Consider the following 23,455-nt stretch of genomic DNA (forward strand, 5'->3'; position numbering starts at 1 on the left):
CCAGCAGGCGCCCGTGTGTGATGTTCCCCTCCCTGTGTCTGCATGTTCTCGTTGTTCAGTTCCAGCTTATGAGTGAGAACGTGTAGTGGTTGGTTTTCTGTTCCTGTGTTAGTTTGCTGAGAATGATGGTTTCCCGCTTCATCCATGTCCCTGCAAAGCACACGAACTCATCATTTTTTATGGCTGCATATTATTCCATGGTGTATATGTGCCACATTTTGTTTATCCAGTCGATCATCGATGGGCATTTGGGTTGGTTCCAAGGCTTTGCTACTGTGAATAGTGCTGCAATAAACATACATGTGCATGTGTCTTTATAGTAGAATGATTTATAATCCTTTGGGTATATACCCAGTAACGAGATTGCTGGGTCAAATGGTATTTCTTTTTTTTTTTTTTTTCAGACCGAGTCTCGCTCTGTCACCCAGGCTGGAGTGCAGTGGCATGATCTTGACTCACTGCAAGCTCCGCCTCCTGGGTTCACACCATTCTCCTGCCTCAGCCTCCCAAGTAGATGGGATTACAGGCACCCACCACCACGCCTGGCTAATTTTTTTGTATTTTTAGTAGAGATGGGGTTTCACTGTGTTAGCCAGGATGGTCTGGATCTCCTGACCTCATGATCTGCCCACCTAGGCCTCCCAAAGTGTTGGGATTACAGGCGTGAGCCACCGCACCCAGCTGTCAAATGGTATTTCTGGTTCTAGATCCTTGACGAATCGCCACACTGTCTTTCACAATGGTTGAAATAATTTACACTCCCACCAAAAGTGTAAAAGCATCCCTATTTTTCCACATCCTCTCCAGCATCTGTTGCTTCCTGACTTTTTAACTATCACTATTCTAATTGATGTGAGATGGTATCTCATTGTGGTTTTCATTTGCATCTCCTCTAATGACCAGTGATGATGAGCCATTTTTCATATGTTTCTTGGCCACATAAATGTCTTCTTTTGAGAAATTTTCATATCCTTCACCCACTTTTTGATTTTTTTTTCTTGTAAACTTGTTTAAGTTGCTTGTAGATGCTGAATATTAGCCCTTTGTCAGATGGACAGATTGCAAAAATTTTCTCCCATTCTGTAGGTTGCCTGTTCCCTCTGATGTTGCTGTGTAGAAACTCTAGTTTAATTAGATCCCATTTGTCAATTTTGGCTTTTGTTGCCATTGCTTTTGGTGTTTTAGTCATGAAGTCTTTCCTCATGCCTATGTCCCGAATGGTATTGCTTAGGTTTTCTTCTAGGGTTTTTATGGATTAGGTTTTACATTTAAGTCTTTAATCCATGTTGAGTCAAGTTTTGTATAAGGTGTAAGGAAGTGGTCCAGTTTCAGTGTTCTGCATATGGCTAGCCAGCACCATTTATTAAATAGGGAATCTTTTCCCCAGTGCTTGTTGTTGTCAGGTTTGTCAGAGATCAGATGGTTGTAGATATGTGGCATTATTTCTGAGGCCTCTGTTCTGTTCCATTGGTTATATATCTGTTTCAGTACCAGTACCATGCTGTTTAGGTTACTGTAGCCTTATAGTATAGTTTGAAGTCAGGTAGTGTGATGCCTCCAGCTTTGTTTTTTTTTGTTGTTGTTTTTTTGCTTAGGATTGTCTTGGCTATATGGGCCCTTTTTTGGTTTCATATGAAATTTAAAGTAGTTTTTTCTAATTCTGTGAAGAAAGTCAATGGTAGCTGGATGGGGATAGCATTGAATCTATAAATTACTTTGGGCAGTATGGCCATTTTCATGATGTTGATTTTTCCTACCCATGAGCATGGAATGTTTTTCCATTTGATTGTGTCCTCTTTTTTTCCCTTGATCAGTGGTTTGTAGTTCTCCTTGAAGAGGTCCTTCACATCCCTTGTAAGTTGTATTCCTAGATATTTTGTTCTGTTTGTAGCAATTATGAATGGGAGTTCACTCATGATTTGGCTCTCTGTTTGTCTATTATTGGTGTATAGGAATGCTTGTGATTTTTGCACATTGATTTTGTATCCTGAGACTTTGCTGAAGTTGCTTATCAGCTTAACAAGATTTTGAGCTGAGACTATGGGGTTTTCTAAATATACAGTCATGTCATCTGCAAACAGAGACAATTTGACTTCGTCTCTTCATATCTGAATATGCTATATTTCTTTCTCTTGCCTGATTACCCTGGCCAGAATTTCCAATACTATGTTGAATAGGAGTGGTGAGAGAGGGCATCCTTGTCTTGTGCTGGTTTTCAAAGGGAATGCTTCTAGTTTTTGCCCATTCAGTATGATATTGGCTGTGGGTTTGTCATAAATAGCTCTTATTATTTTGAGATACATTCCATCAATACCTAGTTTATTGAGAGTTTTTAGCATGAAGGGCTGTTGAATTTTATTGAAGGCCTTTTCTGCATCTGTTGAGATAATCATGCGGTTTTTGTCAATGGTTCTGTTTATGTGATGGATTATGTTTATTGATTTGCATATGTTGAACCAGCCTTGCATCCCAGGGATGAAGCCCACTTGATCACGGTGGATGAGCTTTTTGATGTGCTGCTGAATTTGGCTTGCCAGTATTTTATTAAGGATTTTGCATTGATGTTCATCAGGGATATTGGCCTGAATTTTTCCATTTTTTTGTGTGTCCCTGCCAGGTTTTGGTGTCAGGATGATGCTGGCCTCATAAAATGAGTTAGGGAGGAATCCCTCTTTTTCTATTGTTTGGGATAGTTTCAGAAGGAATGGTACCAGCTCCTCTTTGTACCTCTGGTAGAATTTGGCTGTGAATCATCTGGTCCTGGGCTTTTTTTGGTTGGCAGACTATTAATTACTGCCTCAATTTCAGAACTTGTTATTGGTCTATTCAGAGATTCAACTTCCTTTTGGTTTTGTCTTGGGAGGGTGTATGTGTCCAGGAATTTATTCATTTCTTCTAGATTTTATAGTTTATTTGCATAGAGGTGTTTATAGTATTCTCTGATGGTAGTTTGTATTTCTGTGGGATCAGTGGTAATATCCCTTTTGTCTTTTTTTTTACTGTGTCTATTTGATTCTTCTGTCTTTTGTCTGGCTGGTGGTCTATCTATTTTGTTTATCTTTTCAAACAACCAGCTCCTGGATTCATTGATATTTTGAAGGGTTTTTGTGTCTCTATTTCCTTCAGCTCTGCCCTGATCTTAGTTACTTTTTTTGTCTTCTGCTAGCTTTTGAATTTGTTTGCTCTTGCTTCTCTACTTCTTTTAATTGTGATGTTAGGGTGTCGATTTTAGATCTTTCCCGCTTTCTCCTGTGTGCATTTAGTGCTATAAATTTCCCTCTAAACACTGCTTTAGCTGTATCTTGGAGATTCTGGTATGTTGTTTCTTTGTTCTCATTGGTTTCAAAGAACTGATTTATTTCTGCCTTAATTTCGTTATTTACCCAGTAGTCATTCAGGAGCAGGTTGTTCTGTTTCCATGTATTTGTGTGGTTTTGAATGAGTTTCTTAATCCTGAGTTCTAATTTGATTGCACTGTGGTCTGAGAGACTGTTTGTTATGATTTCCGTTCTTTTGCATTTGCTGAGGAGTGCTTTATTTCCAATTCTGTGGTCAATTTTAGAATAAGTGTGACGTGGTGCTGAGAAGAATGCATATTCTGTTGATCTGGGGTGGAGAGTTCTGTAGATGTCTATCAGGTCCACTTGGTCCAGAGCTGAGTTAAAGTCCTGAATATCCTTGATAATTTTCTGTCTTGTTGATCTGTCTAATATTGACAGTGGGTGTTAAAGTCTCCCACTGTTATTGTGTAGGAGTCTAAGTCTCTTTGTAGGTCTCTAAGAACTTTATGAATCTGGGTGCTACTGTATTGGGTGCATATATATTTAGGATAGTTAGCTCTTTTTGTTGCATTGATCCCTTTACCATTATGTAATGCCCTTCTTTGTCTCTTTTGATCTTTTTTGGTTTAAAGTCTGTTTTATCAGGTACTAGGATTGTAACCCCTGCTTCCCCTGATTTTTTTTTTTTTTTTTTTGGTTTCTATTTGCTTGGTAAATATTCCTCCATCCCTTTCTTTTGAGCCCATGTGTGTCTTTGCTTGTGAGATGGGTCTCCTGAATACAGCACGCTGATGGGTCTTGACTCTTTATCTGATTTGCCAGTCTGTGTCTTTTAATTGGGGCATTTAGCCTGTTTACATTTAAAGTTAATATTGTTATGTGTGAATTTGATCCTGTCATTATAATGATAGCCGGTTATTTTGCCCGTTAGTTGATACAGTTTCTTCATAGTGTCAATGGTCTTTACAATTTGGTATGTTTTTGCAGTGGCTGGTACCAGTTTTTCCTTTCCATATTTAGTGCTTCCTTCAGGAGCTCTTGTAAGGCAAGCCTGGTGGTGACAAAATCTCTCAGCATTTGCTTGTCTGTAAAGGATTTTATTTCTCCTTTGCTTATGAAGCTTAGTTTGGCTGGATGTGAAATTCTGGGTTGAAAATTCTTTTTTTTAAGAATGTTGAATATTGGCCCCTACTCTTTTCTGGCTTGTAGGGTTTCTGCAGAGAGATCCTCTGTTATTCTGATGGACTTCCCTTTGCAGATACCCTGATCTTTCTCTCTTGCTTCCCTTAACATTTTTTCCTTCATTTCAACCTTGGTAAATCTGACAATTATGTGTATTTGGTTTGCTATTTTCAAGGAGTATCTTTGTGGTGTTCTCTGTATTTCCTGAATTTGAATGTTGGCCTGTCTTTCCAGGTTGGGGAAGTTCTCCTAGATCATATCCTGAAGAGTGTTTTCCAACTTGGTTCCATTCTCCCCATCACTTTCAGGTACAGCAATCAAACATAGATTTGGTCTTTTCACATGGTCCCATATTTCTTGGAGGCTTTGTTCATTCTTTTTCATTATTCTTTCTCTAATCTTGTCTTCATGCTTTATTTCATTAAGTTGATCTTCAACCTCTGATATTTTTTCTTCTGCTTTGTTGATTCAGCTATTGATACTTGTGTTTGCTTCACGAAGTTCTTGTGCTGTGTTTTTTAGCTCCATCAGGTCATTTATGTTCTTCTCTAAACTGGTTAGTCTAGTTAACAATTCCTCTAACCTTTTTTCAAAGTTCTTAGCTTCCTTGCATTGGGTTAGAACATCCTCCTTTAGCTCAGAGGAATTTGTTATTACCCACCTTCTGAAGCCTACTTCTGTCAATTCATCAAACTCATTCTCTGCCCAGTTTTGTTCCCTTGCTGGTGAGGAGTTGTGATCCTTTGGAGGAGGAGAAGAGATGTTCTTGTTTTGGGAATTTTCAACTTTTTCCCCTGGATTTTCCTCATCTTCATGGATTTATCCACCTTTGGTCTTTGATGTTGGTGACCTTCGGATGGGGTTTTTGTGTGGATGTCCTTTTGGTTGATGTTGATGCTAATCCTTTCTGTTTGTTAGTTTTCCTTCTAGTAGTCAGGCCCCTCTGCTGGATGTCTGCTAGATTTTGCTGGAGGTCCACTCCAGACCCTGTTTGCCTGAGTATCACTAGCGGAGGCTGCAGAACAGCAAAGATTGCTGCCTGTTCCTTCCTCTGGAAGCTTCGTCCCAGAGGGGCACCAGCCAGATACCAGCTGGAGCTCTCCTGTATGAGGTGTCTGTTGACCCCTGCTGGGAGGTGACTCCAGTAAGCAGGCACAGTGGTCAGGGACCCACTTGAGAAGGCAGTCTGTTCCTTAGCAGAGCTGGAGTGCTGTTCTGGGAGATCCATGGCTCTATTCAGAGCTGGTGGACAGGAACATTTAAGTCTGCTGAAGCTGCGCCCACAGCCACCCCTTCCCCCAGGTGCTCTGTCCCAGGGAGATGGGAGTTTTATCTATAAGCCCCTGACTGGGGCTGCTGCCTTTCTTTCAAAGATGCCCTGCCCAGAGCGAAGGAATCTAGAGAGGCAGTCTGGTTACAGTGGCTTTGCCGAGCTGGGGTGGGTTCTGCCCAGTTTGAACTTCTGGGCATGTTTGTTTACACTGTGAGGGGAAAACCAACTACTCAAGCCTCAGTAATGGTGGATGCCCCTCCCCCCCACCAAGCTTGAGTGTCCCAGGTTGACTTTAGACTGCTGTGCTGGCAGCAAGAATTTCAAGCCAGTGGATTTTAGCTTGCTGTGCTCCATGTGGGTATATCTGCTGAGCTAGACCACTTGGGTCCCTCGCTTCAGCCCCCTTCCCAGGGGAGTGAACAGTTCTGTCTCACTGGCTTTCCAGGTGCCACTGGGTTATAAAAAAAAACAAAAACAAAAACAAAAACTCCTGCAGCTAGCTTGGTGTCTGCTCAAATGGCTGCCCAGTTTTGTGCTTGAAACCCAGGGCCCTAGTGGTGTAGGCACCTGAGGGAATCTCCTGATCTGCAGGTAGGCAAAGACTGTGGGAAAAGCACAGTATTTGAGCCAGAATGCACTGTTCCTCACCTCATGGTCCTTCATGACTTCCCTTGGCTAGGGGAGGGAGTTCCCTGACTCCTTCTGCTTCCTGGGTGAGGCGACTCCCCACCCTGCTTTGGCTCACCCTCCATGGACTGCAGATGAGATGAGCTGGGTACCTCAGTTGGAAATGCAGAAATCACCCACCATCTGCATTGATCTTGCTGGCAGCTGCAGACTGGAGCTGTTCCTATTAGGCCATCTTCCTAGCCACACACCAAGTATAGTCTTTTCAACAAATGAGGCTGGAACAATTGGATATCTATGTGTAAAACCCACCCCCAAAATGTTGATACATATACAGCACCATATAAAACATTAATTCAAAATGAATCAAAGACTTAGATGTAAAACCTAAAGTTCTAAAACTTGTTTAAGAAAATATTGGAGAAAATGTTTGTGACTTTCAGTTGGGCAAAGATTTAAGATACCAACAACACTGTGCATAATTGATAAATTATACTTCATCAAAATTAATAAGTTCTGCTCATCAAAAGATACTTTTAAGAAAGTGACAATAGGCTGGGTGCGGTGGCTCACACCTGTAATCCCAGCACTGTGGGAGGCTGAGGCACACAGATCACCTGAGGTCAGGAGTTCGGAGCCAGCCTGGCCAACATGGGGAAACCCCATCTCTAGTAAAATACAAAAATTAGCCGGGTGTGGTGGTGCATACCCGTGGTCTCAGCTACTCAGGAGGCTGAGGCAGGAGAATGGCTTGAACCCAGGAGGTGGAGGTTGCAGTGAGCCAAGATCACGCCATTGCACTCCTGCCTGGACAACAGAGCGAGACTCCATCTCAAAAACAAAACAAAACAAAGAAAGTGACAATACTGTATTGTATACTAAAAATTTTTCTAAAAGGATAGATCTTTTTTTCGTTTTTCTTTTTTTTTTTTTTTTTGAGACGGAGTGTCACTCTGTCACCCAGGCTGGGGTGCAGTGGCACAATCTTGGCTCACTGCAACCTGTGCCTCCTGGGTTCAAGCAATTCTCCTGCCTTAGCCACCTTAGTAGCTGGGACTACAGGTGTGCGCCACCATGCCCGACTAATTTTTGTATTTTTAGTAGAGACGGGGTTTCACCATATTGATCAGGCTGGTCTCAAACTTCTGACCTTTTGATCTGACTGCCTCGGCCTCCCAAAGTGCTGGAATTACTGTCGAAAGCCACCACGCCCAGCAGAGGTTAGATCTTAAGTTCTTATCACACACACACACACACACACACACACAAATAATAATAATGATAAATAATAAGGCAGAAAGACACTTGGTGATGACAAGAGGTTTATGGCACATATTGTGGTATAATCTATGGCTTAGGTTTCATGGGTGGATGCTTACTTCCAGATTCATCAAGGGGTATACATAAAATATATAGGTTTTTTTTGTATAAAAGTAAATAAAACACATTTACCACCATTATATTTCAGGAAAAAAATCTCATTTAGTCTTTTTATATTATACATTTAACAAACGCTAGTTTCTTGTTGCTAATATGTTAGAATTTTGCATGTTTCTTTCGTTATTTTGTGATTTTTTTCTATATGGCATCTTTTTCAAAAAAGTCTGTATTAATGTTACAGTCGAGTTTTCCTTCATTCTCTATGCTCTGGAGTCTAGAACAGTTAAAATCCATGAAATGTTTCCTAGAAAATGGAAGAACTTGCCTATGAATACAATCTTATATCGATTACTCAGCCAACTACTTGCTCTGAAGTCTAATAAGATTATTACCTCGTGATTCCTGGAAAAATGCCATGTTTTCTCATTCATCCATTCCTACCTGTGTCCAGGTCTCTTGGTTTCTAATTTGGTTTCTGTCCCTGTTTGTTTGACTAGTTCAGTCTTGGTATTACACTAGCTCTCTTGGCATTTGTTCTTAGTTCTGTGAAGGTGAAGTTGATAAACTTTATCGATACGATGGGCAGGATATTTGGCCCAAAGTGTGTACCCCTTATAAGCATGCAGGGAGGAAGGAGGAATTAGAGGAGACAGAATGAAGGTGTCAATTATTTGAACCGTTAGATAATTCTATGATAAATTATAATTTGTAGAATATTTTCTGATATGTAGATTTATCTACCACCTAATTAATTACTTCTTAATTCACAAAAGCACCATGTTTTGTTTTCCTGTGTAATAACAAATATTTTCTAATTTCACAAATTATTTCAATAAATGAAAATGTAAGCCATGGGTTTAAGAAAATCTTTTCAATTCACATCTTTGATGAAGACTTGCATATGCAACCTATAAAGAATTCGCAAAATCTAATAAGAAAACTAGCAACTTAATAAAAAATAAGCAATGTATTTAAATGCTTTACCAAATATACTTCATCAAAAAGAGAAATTGGATGGAAAATAAGCACGTGGAAATAAGCTTAACATCAGCCATGAGGAAAATGTAAATTAAAGCCACAGTGAGATACTTCTTTAACCTATTAGAACATCTCAAATAGACAGACCATTAGGCAAATGAAGGGCAATTTACAAAATACTAGACCAGTACCCCTCAAAATGCCTCACAATAAATATCAAGTGTTAGTGAAGTAACTGCAGTGCTCATATAATACTGTGGGAGTGTAAAACAATACAATTTCGGAAGACTATTTGGCAATTCCTAAAGAATTTAAACTTACACCTGCTATGCGATCCAGCTATCCCATTCATATACATTTACCAAAGAGAAATGAAAGCATATGTCCCTACAAACCTTTATTCACAATAATTTTATACCTAATAGTCCCAAATTGGAAACAACCAAAATGTCCACCCTTAGGTGAATGAGTAAACAAAACGTACACTTTAGAATGTGGATTATTTTATGTTGATTTTATTCAATAAAGCTGTTAAGATTGAAATTCAACTTACGTTGGATTTTAATTGAACAAAAATTTAAATATTTCCCTCATCAGATTAAACTCATATTAAATTTTCCTTTAGCCCTGTATTATAATGTCTTGATTCACAAAGGATTTCGTGTACTAAATTCTTCCTGGTTATTGTGATGTTCTGTTGACTCCTGTTTAGATTTTATCTCCTGGGCCTTGTTCACCTCATCATGTTCTCCTCCTGTTGTCTTCCTGTTTACTGGCATGCCCTGCTTGCACCTCCTCCCTGGAATTACACACACTCCTACTTTTATAGAGGTGAAATTTGGTTGAAATTAGCATCACATACAACTTTGAAGTGAGCATAGAACAATTAAGAGTGATAATGTTGGAACTGGTTAGGATTAGGGGTTGAAGTGAAGAGAAAGTGTCTGAATGTGTTAAAACAAACATTAGGATTCCTAATCTATTTTTGAAAAGCATCATCGGTTGGTTTTCTGACTCATTTCCCAGTCCCTCACCAGTGAGACACCCCACAAATGTCTGGTGAGGCAGATAACATCATTACATTCTAGGAATGATTCTGCTTGCCTTTTGAGAGTCATAATGGCATAGTTCATTTCTAGGATAGGAGCAGTTTTGTATACATTATAATTCAGGAGTCAGCAAACTAAGGCCCGCTGCCTGTTTTGGCAAATAAAAGTTTCATTAAAAAAGGTTTTATTGGAACATAGCTGTGCTCATTCTATTTTGTATTGTCTATGGCTACTTTTATGCTACAACAGCACATTTGAGTAGGTGCAGCCACTATAGATAGTGTGAGCCTCTAGAAAGCCTAAAGTATTTATTTTTCGGCCCTTTAAGAAAATGCGTGTTAACCTCTATAGTTAATTAAAATTAATAATAACAAACACATAGTATGCACTACGTGCCAGGTTTTTGTTGTATATTAAGTAAAAATCTTAGTTCTAATACTCTTAATAACCTTATAAGGTAGATATTGTTCCAATACCAATTTAACACATGAGGAAACTGAGACACAAAAAGGTTAATCTTCCCTGTCACAAAGTTAAGAAATACAAGGGCTAGGATTTGAACAAAAGTGGCTTGACTCCAAGCCTGGGCTTTTAATAGCTTCTTGTACTGCTGCTCCATTTGGAGAAATAGAGGAAATACAAGCTATTTTAATAAACAGTGAAATTATAATATACAACCAACCAGTTTAGTGAAAATCTCGGAAATATTTAAATTATAAGAAAGGAGATAAGATATATTTAATTAGTTTTAGATTAATTACTGCAGTTTTTCAAGCTCATCCATGAAAGAATTGTGAGTAGACAATTCTTTTCAAATTTGGTTTTATTCACTCTTAGTAAATTGTCTCTTTGAATTAGGCTTGTATCTTAGTATAGTGATTTTATAGGATAGTAGACTACAGATCCTTTTGTCAGCTTATTTCTCCAGTTTTTTTTTTTTTTTTTTTTTTTGGTTCAGTGTCATATCCAAGGAACTGTTCCACCAAGGAATCAGAATCATTTCCAAATTTTTAGTTTCATAACTTTGATTTTTCTTTAAACCTGTTTTATATTTACTGCATCATTGTAATAGAGAAATCAGTCAGCATTTATTTCAGTAATTGTTTGCAACTAAAACATGTGAAACAAAACAGGCTCAAGAGATTCTGACAGCTTGCTTATTTTTCTTGAAACTTCAGTTTGTGTTTTTGACGTACATATATCAATGGTCTCAAAATAGTTTAAAAATTAAGAACATACAGTTTTGTGTTTGTCCTCATGAAGATTACACTTGTGACCCCAGTTTAGCATGAACAAATATTTAAGAGTATGTCATAGTAATGTTTTTGTTAAAAGACTGTCTTTGGACTCAAGCCATATTTTTTTTTTTGTTTTTTAGGGCCACAGTAGACATTTCTTTTAACACAGGAAGCATGATTTTGCTCATCATGATACACTGAATCCAAATAGCCTGTTCATTGAATTCAAATAGCCACAATGGCTATAGAAATGTGTGTATTTTATTTTACTAGGTATGTGTGGAATATTGAGGAATTAAAAGGGTAACTTGTAGAAGGCATCTTGTCCTGCAAAGAGAGTATGTCTGGTCAGGAGTAACACAATAAGTATACAGATTAGTTTAATAAAATGCAGAGTAAGATTAATTTAATGCAAGACTTTTTTTTTTTTTTTTTTTTTTGAGGCGGAGTTTTGATCTTGTTGCCCAGGCTGGAGTGCAATGGCACGATCTTGGCTCACTGCAATCTCTGCCTCCTGGGTTCAAACGATTCTCCTGTCTCAGCCTCCCGAGTAGCTGGGATTACAGGCACGCACCACCATGCCTGGCTAATTTTGTGTTTTTAGTAGAGACAGGTTTTCACCATGTTGGCCAGGCCAGTCTTGAACTCCCGACCTCAAGTGATCCACCCGCCTTGGCCTCCCAAAGTGCTGGGATTACAGGCTTGAGCCACCACTCCTGGCTTTCTGAGACACTTTTATAAACTTCTGATAAGCAGCATTCTAATATTGAAATACCTGTTCAGCACAATTATAGCAATTGATACAAAGTATAACAAATGTTTCCAACAAACAGTGCTATAGGCCTGTAAAGGAAGAGATACTCTTTACCAGTTCACCATGGAAGTGCTTCACAATAGGTGTGAGCTGGGTTTTGAGTAGACAGGAAGGATGAGATTACAATGAATACTAAATATTTCTCTGGCACTTGATGTTTTTTGAAGCAATTTCAAATATGTAATTTGATTTTATAGCAACTTGATAGAATAAGTAGTAATTGTTATTCTCATTTTAAAAATAATTTGACATTTAGAAGAGTTAAATGACTTGCTTACACAGCTGGTAAGTGGTGGAGGTTCTACTTATACCCCGGTCTTCCAACTCCAAATCATCTAAGTTTTGCATTGTAACACCCCTTAAATAGAAGGATGGGTCAGGCACGGTAGCTCATGCCTGTAATCCCAGCACTTTGGGAGGCCAAGGCAGGAGGATCACTTGAGCCCAGGAGTTCAAGACCAGCCTGGGCAACATGGCAGAAACCCTATCTGTACTAAAAATTATCCAGGTGTGGTGACATGTGCCTATAGTCCCAGCTACTCAGGAGACTGAGGTGAGAGGATCACCTGAGCCTGGGAGTGAAAGGCTATAGTGAGCCATGGTCGTGCTGTACTCCAGCAGCCTGGGTGACACAGTGAGACCCTGTCCCCAAAAAAAAAAAAAAAAAAAGGAAGCGTGGAAAGCACTAAACTAATAGCAGTCTGCATGGAATTCAGGTAAAAGAGGTTGGAGATACAGAGGCAGAGAGGGACTCAGTTTTTTAGCTTTTTAAATGGCTGAGAAAATACCTGCGATGGGAAGGGGTAGGTCAAGCACAGAGGCAGGAGAGACTGTGAGTAGACCCTTGCAGTAATCCAGGCCAGGCATGGTTGTGGCATGGACCAAAGGGTTAGTTATGGAGTTGGAGGGAAGTGTATGGATTCTGGATGTATTTTGAAGGTAGAGCCAACTGGATATGTTGATGAACTGATTGTAGGGCTTGAAGAGGAGGAATCAAGAATGGCTCATGCCTGTAATCCCAGCACTTTAGGAGGCCGAGGTGGGCGGATCACTTGAGGTCAGGAGTTTGAAACCAACCTGGCCAACATGGTGAAACCCCATCTCTACTAAGAATACAAAGATTAGCTGGGTGTGGTGGCACGTGCCTATAATCCCAGCTACTTGGGAGGCTGAGGCAGGAGAATCACTTGAACCCAGAAGGCAGAGGTTTCAGTGAGCAGAGGTCGCGCCACTGCACTGCAGTCTGGGTAACAGAGTAAGACTCCGTCTCAAAAAAAAAAAAAAGAAAAAAGAAAAGAACGGCTCCAAAGTTTAAAACTTGAGCAACTGGAAGTATAAAATTATGGTTGAATGAGATGGGAAACAACTGAGAAATGAGGAGGCCAGGGTTGAGTTAGACACGTAGAGTTGAGATGCCAATTAAACATTCAAACGGTAAGTTCAAGTAGGCAAGTGGACACAGATTTAAAGTTCAGAGGAGAGTCATGAATTTAGAAGCTGTCAGAATGCAGGTGATATTTGTAGTGGTAAGATTAGGTAGCATCACTAGGGGAATGATTGTAGATAAAGAAAAGAGTTCCAAGGACTTAGGTCTGGGACATTTCAGCGTTTTGAGTTGTTGGAGATGAGGAGGAACCAATAAGGAGCCTGATACTAATGCAGTTGCTTTAGAATGAGCTGAAGTGAGGCCACTGAATGTGGGAAAAGCTATAAGGGTTTGTTGAAACATAACTTCAAAGCAACTTAGTGAGTTTTGTCTATAGACCATGCTGTGGGCCTCATGGTATGATAGGCATTGAATTGTTCAAGCAAAGTCCATAATAAAACACCATAGCGATCAAACATTTTTATTTAAGGGATTAAGCCGTTATTTAGTTCTCATAACAGCAGAGTGAGAAGTAACAGGGATCATTATCCTCATTTTTAACATAAAGAAACTGAGACTAGAGGTGAGAGGGTTACATGTAGTTTTGCAAGTAATAGTAGCACAGTTTTTTTCCCCAAATACCTACTGACAAAGTTCTTTATAAATTTCTGCAGTGATATATTTTATAAGCAGGAAACAGAGGCCAGAACAAACTAGAAAAAAGAGCTGCCATTAAGGAAAATAGGAGAACACTTGGAACCGAAACAGAAGCATCATCTACAAGGACAGGAGGAATCACGGTGTGGTGAAAAGCACTAGCTGAGAATCAGGAAACTTGGATACCAGTCCCAGCTGTTTCACTTTCAGAAAGCCTGGAAGCCAGTTTCTTAAGGCTTAGTGTGTTTCTGAGAACATGACTTTCTTACAGGATGGATTTGTAAGCTCATTAAAAAGGTCTGGGAGGACGCCTAGATCCAGGAGTAACTTCTTGGGAGCAGATGAGCTTAGAGGGGGCAACAAATGGAGGTTTTTTTACTTTCCTCTTCATTATTATTTGAATTATTAATAATGTGTATGTGTGCTACTTTTTTTAGTTTCATCAAAAATTGAAAATGGGAAAAACTGTAAGACAAAATTCAATTAAGCAATTTCTAGACACCAGTAGAAAAATGTGGCTCATATCCATTGATTTCTAAATCTTAATTTCTTCTGCTATAAAATTAGGGAATTTTCAAGAGTCCCTAAAACCAATTCCATCTCTGGCATCTTGTCTTCTATTAGAGCCATACATTTCAAGATGTGGGGCCCTTTTGTAACTAGTGTATAGAAGACAATCTTTGCACTGATGTTTTCATGAAAATCAGTTAACTGAAATGCTCTGATAACACTATAAGGCTAAAATTGGAATTTGTACCAGTACTAAGTAATTTAATAAAACAATGCATTACGTCAAATAACTATGCCCAACACTTGAATTAGTTAATGTTATTATAGCCCATTATCCAATTTTACACATGAGAACACTGGGGCTTATCAAGATTAAGTAACATGCCCATGATTACATAGCTGCTAAGTGATGAAACCCAAGCCTGAGTGCTATGCCTAAAATATTTTTTTTACTGATAGACACATAATATTGGTACATATTTGTGGGGTACATGTGATATTTTGTTACATGAATAGAATGTGTAGTGATCAAGCTGGGGCATTTAGGATATCCATCACTTGGAGCAATTATCATTTCTATGTGTGGAGAGCATTTCAAGTCCTCATTTCTAGCTATTTTGCGATATATAATGTGTTATTATTATCTATAGTCACCCTACTCTACTATCAAACACTAGAACTTATTCCCTCTATCTAACTGTGTTTTGTTACCCATTAACCAATCTCTATTCATCCCTCTCACACCCACGTTCTTCCCAGTCTCTGATAATTATTATTCTACTCTCTACCTCTTTTTTAGCTCCCGCATGTGAGTGAGTACATGCAATATTTGTCTTTCTGTGCTGGACTTATTACACTTAACATAACGATCTCCAGTTCCATCCATGTTGCTGCAAATGATGTGATTTCATTCTTTTTTATGGCTGAATAGTATTTCATTGTGTATATATACCATATTTTCCTTATCCATTCATGCATTAAGGAACACTTAGGTTGATTCATATCTTTGATGATGAGACTAGTCTAAGCCTAAAATCATAATCACTAAATACATCTGCTGTCTCAGTCTTTTTGGTGGTAAACGACTTCCTTGATATAGGAAAGCAGTGATTTATTTTGGTTTACAAAGAGAGAAACAAGAATCTGCTTGATTTTTGTCACGTGCTCTCATTTCTGAACCCACTCTTTTTAATTTTCAAGTTAACTTTTTTAGTTAACTAAGTAAACTGCTCAATGTTCTTCCTGTGTCTCAGATTGATATAACCCTACCTTCATGTATTTCATTCATAAAATGCATTGCCCCAGCTTGAATGTTTCTGAAACCCAAATGTCTTGTAATTAATGGGTCTGCTTAATGTGACAGTATTTCTTAGTGCTACAGGAAAAATTAAGTCAATGGTGTTTTTTTGTTTTGTTTTGTTTTTTGAGACAGAGTCTCGCTCTGTTGCCTAGGTTGGAGTGCAGTGGCACAATCTTGGCTCACTGCAAGCTCTGCCTCCCGGGTTCACGCCATTCTCTTGTCTCAGCCTCCCGAATAGCTGGGACTACAGGCACCCACCACCATGCCTGGCTAATTTTTTGTATTTTTAGTAGAGACGAGGTTTCACCATGTTAGCCAGGATGATCTTGATCTCCTGACCTCATGATCCGCCTGCCTTGGCCTCCCAAAGTAATGGTGTTCTTAAACATGGTATTGTCCCTGGAGCCAGAAAATAAGATGATAGTCTTTCTATTGGAAGCACTGTTGCCTTGTTTAACAATCTAGGGGCCCATACACCTAGTTTCCTGACTGTGTTCCTGGTCTTAACACACTGTGTTATTCAGATGTCCAGCTTGAGTATCTGACTTCCACTTCTGTCTTCATTGTCAGCCATGGAGCCCTCTCAGATCTGATCCACTCCTTAGTTGCTTCCTACTTTTCATTCTAAAACTTGATTTGGTTTGCTTACTGTTCTGGTTTCCTACTCAGTGTCTGTGACCCATGTGAACAGCTCTCAAACCTGCCACAGTATTAGAGGCACCTGGAGAAATTTCTTAAAATTAAAGACTCTAAAGTACACATCAGAAGTGCAAAACCAGTTGCTTGGATTGGAATCTGGAAATATATATTGAAAAGAGCGCTTTCAGGCACAGTCTGATTAGAATCCCTGCCCATGTGATAGCTTTACTGGAAGCAGGTTCCAAGTAGATTTCCTCCTTGTTCCATAGTTGATCGATAGAATGTGAGAAGTTAGGGACTCAGGTATCATTCTGTCAGGATGTCTTGATTAGGAACTTTTCTATTGAGAGATAATTATAACAAGACTGCATTCTATTCCTTTAAAAAAAAGTGTCTGTTTATACTTACTGTTGTGTAAACACATCATAGAAAATTACATTTGAAATTACATTTCCCATAGAGGTGCTTATCTTACCATAGAATGAAAAAAAAGCTTTTGGATTGAGTTCTTTTCTTTTTCTCATTTTTCTTCTTTAATCAAATATAAAATACCTTAATTATGCATTGGAGTTCACGAGCAAATATTTGAAAAAATCATCACCATGCCACATGAACTCTGAAGCAATTACGTGTTTATTCCAAGCAGTTTTTGAAATAAGAGATTTCGGCCAATTTCCCAATGGATACTTTTCTTATTTAAATAACAAGTCCAGATCATTGACTTAAAAAAACACCAATGAAACTCCCTTAGTACGTGATAGTTTGTTATGATTAAAGTCTTCTGTGAAAATGAAATTATTTATGCTTATTAACTCAATGAATCTTTAATACATGTCTCTGAAATTCTAAGAATCTTAATAGGTTCTAGAAACATAGTTTATGTCCTCATGTTGCTGAATGTTTTCTATTTTTATTGTGAGAGAAGGCCTTTTTAGAGCTGAGTGTTTTTGTTTGGTATCTCACACTGTTTGGTATCTCACTCAGAGAAAGCATATATATGTTAGTTTTTGAAATATGGCTTAATTAGAAAGAACTCCTTAAAGCAAATCAATGATATGTAGCTTACTCACTTGAGAAATTCAGGGCAAAGCTGATCCTTTTTAGGTATGAAGGTCTAGTTGAAAATATGCAAGTGCTGTGTTGCAAAACAGAATACTGTATCACTGAGCCTTCCCATTCTGTATCTTGCCTTTAATTTGCTGTCATACAATTTAACAGCTGTCTCTTAATAGCCATTTAAACTGAGATACTATGTAAGACAGTTATATTTTAGTTTATAATTATTTATAGCATCCACTGGGGAAGTTTAGGTACTACAAGAAGGCAGTGTAGGCTGGGCACCGTGGTTCACACCTGTAATCCCAGCACTTTGGGAGGCTAACACAGGTGGACTGCTTGAGACCAGGGGTTCGCGACCAGCCTTGGCAACATGGTGAAACCCTATCTCTACAAAAAATACAAAAAATGACCTGAGTGTGGGTGGTGTGTGCCTGTAGTCCTAGCTACCCAGGAGGCTTAGGTGAGAGAATCTCTTGAGCCGGAGAGGTCTAGGTTGTAGTGAGCCATGATGGCCCCTTCGCTCCAGCCTGGATGCCTGGGTGACAGAGTGAGACCCTGTCTCCAAAAAAAAAAGAGAAGCCAATGTAGTAAATCTCTAGAATCCTCTCATTCTTTGCCTTCTTTGGTTGCTTCTAGTACCATCAAGAAATGATGTTTAAACTCTTTTCAGGAATGCTTACCCATTTTTCACAATCATTACCTTCATTAGATAGTATTTCTTGTTTGGCTTATTTTCTATTACCATGTTAAAAATATTCATATGTTTTGTTTATCCATCACTATCCCAGAAAACAATAGTCTCTACTAAAAATGTTATGTTTATATAGATATGAAGAAGTCTTGAACTTACTAATGCTATTTTTTCCCCAGAATTTGTTTTCTAAATAAACATTAATAATTTTTTGATTCTATGAACTGCAATTTGTCTGTCAGGAAAGTTATGTAGTGGCATGATGTTTAAGCCAGTTCAGTGTTACCTGAGAGACTGAGTGATTCTTCAGATCAACAGAGATTGCACCCAGATAGCAAGCATGGATAATGACAATGTCCTTGTGAAGAACTGTGACATTTAACTTGTTAGGCTGCCACAATTTCATAGATGCTCACAGTGGCTCTTTCTTCAGAGATAAAGACTTTTATTATGTCTAGCATAGCAAACGGTATGAAATTCATTTCTGTGATGAGTTCCTCTTGCACCCTAATTCCCTTGGGGGTGACATGGAGTGGGAAGGTGGATACCATGAATGCAGAGTACCCTTGTCACAACTGAGGACCCTGAACTTAGGGAACTCTTTTATAATAGGCTGGAAGCAAACCTGTCCAAGATTTTCCCCAGAGAGAGATGTTATACTGATCAGCAAACAAACCTGCCCTCTGCTGTATCTGGGTAGTTTGTCTCTATACAAAAATGTTTAAAAATATAATCTAGAACAAAGGACATCAGATCGGTACTTCTGCTGACAAGATGTGCAGAAACCCAAGAGATCCATGGAGAATTGTCTGCCAACAGTCCTGAGCAGTGAATATGCTCATGGTTCAAACTCTTCCCACCAGAACTGTCTCCCCACTCTACTAATTCTGATTTACTTGAGTTACCCATGGAGTGGGTCTTTTTATATTACCTTTGTCATAGGCATTATTGATGATCAATAGACTGGCTAAAACATAAATAACAAGAAGTACAGAGGAGAGCTCATCATTGATTTGGCCCCATTTCATACATATGTACTATAAGTAATACTGACCTTTTTGAAGTTCTAGAAAATTCATTAAATACTGATAGCTCAAACTGGAATTCTTTTTAAGGAAGATAGTCTGGGAAAAAAAAAGAAAGTTTTATGTTGGAGAAACAAGAATCAGCTATTTAAAAAGATCTATATAAATACTGAGAACAGGATTAAGTCTTCCTGCAGTCTGAGTCAAATCTGTGGTTAGGACTGAATGTTTATGACGATTGAGTGATCTGATGAATTACAGGTTTATAGCTTTCTTTTCTGGGTATTTAATTGTCTGCAGGGGGCTAGCTTTTTTGAAGTGAATTTTGTGTTCACTGTTCATATGATTGAAGTTATTAATGCCGAGGATTATTTAGTCACCCCTCCCTCAGTGTTACCAACCAGAAAACTGAGGCCCAAGACGGCTGGGAGACTTGCCTAAAGTTACATGTGAGGGAGGAGCAGGGCTAGCCTCTCACATTTCCCTGGAGGGGCTTTGCTTATTCAAAGGGTACAGCTTATGTTAAGGTCAGAGAGACAGAAGGAGCGTGCATGCTCCCAAGACTGATTGATCTCAGCAGGAATTGTAATTCCTCTATGTATAGTAAACTCCACTCTTCACTGTAAATACCAACCCATAGTAGTATTGTTTTTGGTAACTGGCCATAATGTATGAAAGCTCCTTCCAGTTTGTGACTAGAGCTTGGCCCTAGTACAGAAAAATATTAATTACCATTCAAAATCACTTAAAAAAAGATGACTATCCAAGATGCAAACCCAGGGTTGCCTTAAGCATAATAAACAAATAATTAAACCAATTATAACTTACCAGTGAAACTTGCAAGCTTTGAGAAGTTGGCCTTGTTTCATGTTTGGTGAAAGGCAGAGTGGTTTAATCACTTTCATCTGTGGTCAGAGGCATTTCCATAGAGAGCTGGAAGGGATCTTTGAGAGCATCTGATCAGATGATTTTCACCCGTTTGAAGAACTGCGAGCTCTTGGAACCCCTGAGGTAGGGTAGAGGGACCCGCTGAGGGTGAAGATCTTCACTCTTACTTATTTCTTATAAAGCCATTTTACTTATACCTGTTTTATATCTTGGTCTCTGTTACTTAGAAAACATATTTTAAAACACACTAGTACAGTATTTTATATTTTGACAGGCGTTGGGTGCATGCATTTATTAAAACTAATTGAGTGCACACTTAAGATTTGTAAATTTTATGTAAAAAGATGAAAAAATTACTGAACTCAATTATGGCATGCGGAAATATTTAGGGGGAGGTGTACATCAGTGTCTGTGAATTACTTTGAAGTGAACCAGAAATAAGGTGCATTGATGGATGGATATAAGGTGGATACACAATGAAGCGAGTATAGTAACATAGTAATGGTAGAAGGTAGATAAAGGATATATGTAGGGGTGCTTATTGTATGATTCTTTCAACTTCGCTGCATGATTGAAAACTTTCTTAAAATATTATATGGGAAAAAACTCACCAATATAGTTTAGCCCTCTCATTTTTGTAAATAAGGAAAGTGATGCTCAGGGAGAATATGATTAAATCATTGGCAGAGTAGCATCTAGTACCAAAAAATCTTCAGAGAACTGGTTCTTCTGCCTGTCTATACATTCCGATTTGAGCATTTGCCCAAGAATTTTTGCATGAATGCCAGAAAAATCATGTATTTTTGATGAAATAATAGTATTATTAATGATGAAAAAAGGCATTTTGCAGGGTTATTGGAACTCTTACTTTCATGATGCTATCTTCTCATGCTCATTTGTTAATTTTTATTCTGGTAACATTGAGGCAATTTTTGTGCTGCTTCTAGTTTAATACATTAGAGTTTATTGTGAATTTCTATATTATATAATATTTATGGCTTAAATTTTCATTGTTTTCAATTCACAACTACATAAATGCATCGTATTTTATGAAGAATATCTTCCTTTGAAAGTACAGAAATGACGGTAACATCTTAGAAAAGGTCCATGAACGTTCTACAGATTATTTTGATGTCTTTTCTGAAATTAAAAAAAAATCGCCTTGCTTCTAGTGTTTGACTAGCATGTCATGGTAAAGGACAACCTAAAAGTGATTTCTCCATTACTCTTGTACTGTTCTAGAACACTTACAGGGTAAGAATCTCTGGAGTCAAGCCTACCTTAGGTTTGAATTCTGGTTATGGTATTTCCAGATGTGAGAACATGGGGAAGTTACAAAACTTCTTTGAGCCTTTTTTTCCTTGGGTATAAAATGGGAATAATACTAGTATCCTATGGCTCTTAGTATTTAATATGTATCAGGTGTAACTTTTATTAGTAGTAAACTTAGACTTTGCTAGTGAATGACATATCTTTGTCATATTATATTTGTACTTATAACATCTATTTATATTTTCGTATTTTATTTTATTATCTTATTTTTATTTATTGTTGATATTCACCTCTACATGGGATTGTGCTTCTGCATATTTACAGGATTTACATCTTGCCTGTGCAGTGTTCACTCTTACAGTTGTTTACCCGAAAGCATGAGTCATCTACAAAGCACATTTTAGTTAGGATTGGGCATATTTATTTCTCAATTCTGTTGTCCTTTAAATGACTCTTTTGGCCATCTTAAATTTTGGCATTGATTACTGCTTTTCAGTTTCCTCCCTAGAATCCAAAATGTAAGAATTATAGAATTGTAGCCTTGCATCAGTCAAATTGTGGGAAATGGATAAGGCCAAATTAGTAAGTAATTAAATTTTTTATCATTAGCGTAACTTTAAAAAATTGCAGTGCAGAGATGCTACTCTTTCTTATTAAGTTGATAAAAATATTGGTGTTATTTGAAGATGTAATTTTAGACAAATGGAAATTTTAGTTGGAAGATTATTAGATACATATCTTGCCCCCCACAGCATACATATACACATGCATAAGATGATAGTATAGTAAGTAATATACATATAAGGTAATAGTATACCATTTGAAGGAAAAATTGTCGAGGTTATATTTATTACATTTCAATAGTTGTGTAATGCTTTTTTTGGTCCATCATTTGAAATCCTTTTTTAAAATAATGTGATACTTCTTAGATTTACGGGTGACAGAATGAGCTTAAGGTACAGTATCATAGAATTTGGAGGCACACAGTCATAGAACACTTACAAGCTAAGAATCTCTGGAGTCAAGGAAGATGCTTTGAGCTCATTTGGAATTTCAGATTTGTGGTTTTTAACTCTTGCTTCACATTAAAATTATTTGGGGGAGTCTTAAAAATACTAATATTTAGGTTGTATCCCAGATGCATGAAATTAGAATCTCTGTGAGGGGTCCTGAATATTCCTAGTTTTTAAAAGCTCACCTGGTGATCCTACCATGATATCAATTATAAAAAACATTTTCTGGGTTTTTTTTTCTTTTCCACTGTTTCAAGAGGAAACAGATCACTGCTGTAAATCTTGGTAAAGTCATAGAGCTATTTATCTTTAGAATTGAAATAGCATCTTGGTCTCCTCTTACACAATGGTTTCTCCCCTCTCCCACGATGCTATCATTTTCATTTCCTCTAGTTTGTGTTTTTTATTTTGAGTTTGTGAGGGTCCCCAAAACCATTGGGGTAGGACCTACACCTGTAGCTAAGCCTGGTTTTGGTGGATGACCCCAGATGAATCATCCATTTGGATTTCCTGAAACACTGGAGAGTAAATGAAGACCCTGGCGTAGCTCCAGTGTACCTCAACTGGACTAGTCAAACTGCTCTGTAAATAGAGTTCTTCTGTGGTCAGGAGAAAACCCTGTGGAATTTCTAGTTGGTTACGCTAAATCTTATGCACTATGTATTAATAAAATTATATTGTACTTTATTCAGTAATAATGGAATATACGTGTAATAGAATAGTTTCAGTTTTGGGCATATATTAGGTTTTTTGAAAAGATGGAAGAATAGGCCAGGCGTGGTGGCTCACACCTGTAATCCCAGCAGTTTGGAAGACCAAGGGAGGAAGATCACTGGAGCCCAGGAGTTTGAGACTAGCCTGGGCAACATAGGGAGACCCCACCTCTACAAAAATAATAAAAAATTAGCCAGGTGTGTTGGTGTGCACCTGTAGTCCCAACTACTTTGGAGGCTGAAGCAGGAGGATCACTTCAGCCTGGGAGGTCAAAGCTGCAGTGAGTGGTGATCACACCACTGCACTCCAGCCTGGGTGACAGAATGAGACCCTGCCTCAAAAAAAAAAAGGAAAAAAAAAAAGAAGTATAAACAAAAATCATTATTATTTTGTAATTGGAACTTAATTACTTAATTAAAATAATTTTACCTATTTTATGATATTATTATAATTTTGTTCTTATTTGTAGACAATATAATTCATATAGTATATATATAAT

At 38.1% G+C, this 23,455-nt stretch overlaps 1 protein-coding gene across 3 annotated transcripts in view; it reads left to right on the forward strand.

The window, feature by feature from the left end:
• TLL1 (tolloid like 1) overlaps positions 1–23,455 on the forward strand; it is a 236,193-nt gene that overhangs the window by 22,927 nt on the left and 189,811 nt on the right. The window lies entirely within an intron of this gene.

This window comes from Pongo abelii, chromosome 3 (genome assembly GCF_028885655.2).
Source record: "Pongo abelii isolate AG06213 chromosome 3, NHGRI_mPonAbe1-v2.0_pri, whole genome shotgun sequence".
Lineage (NCBI taxonomy): Eukaryota > Metazoa > Chordata > Mammalia > Primates > Hominidae > Pongo > Pongo abelii.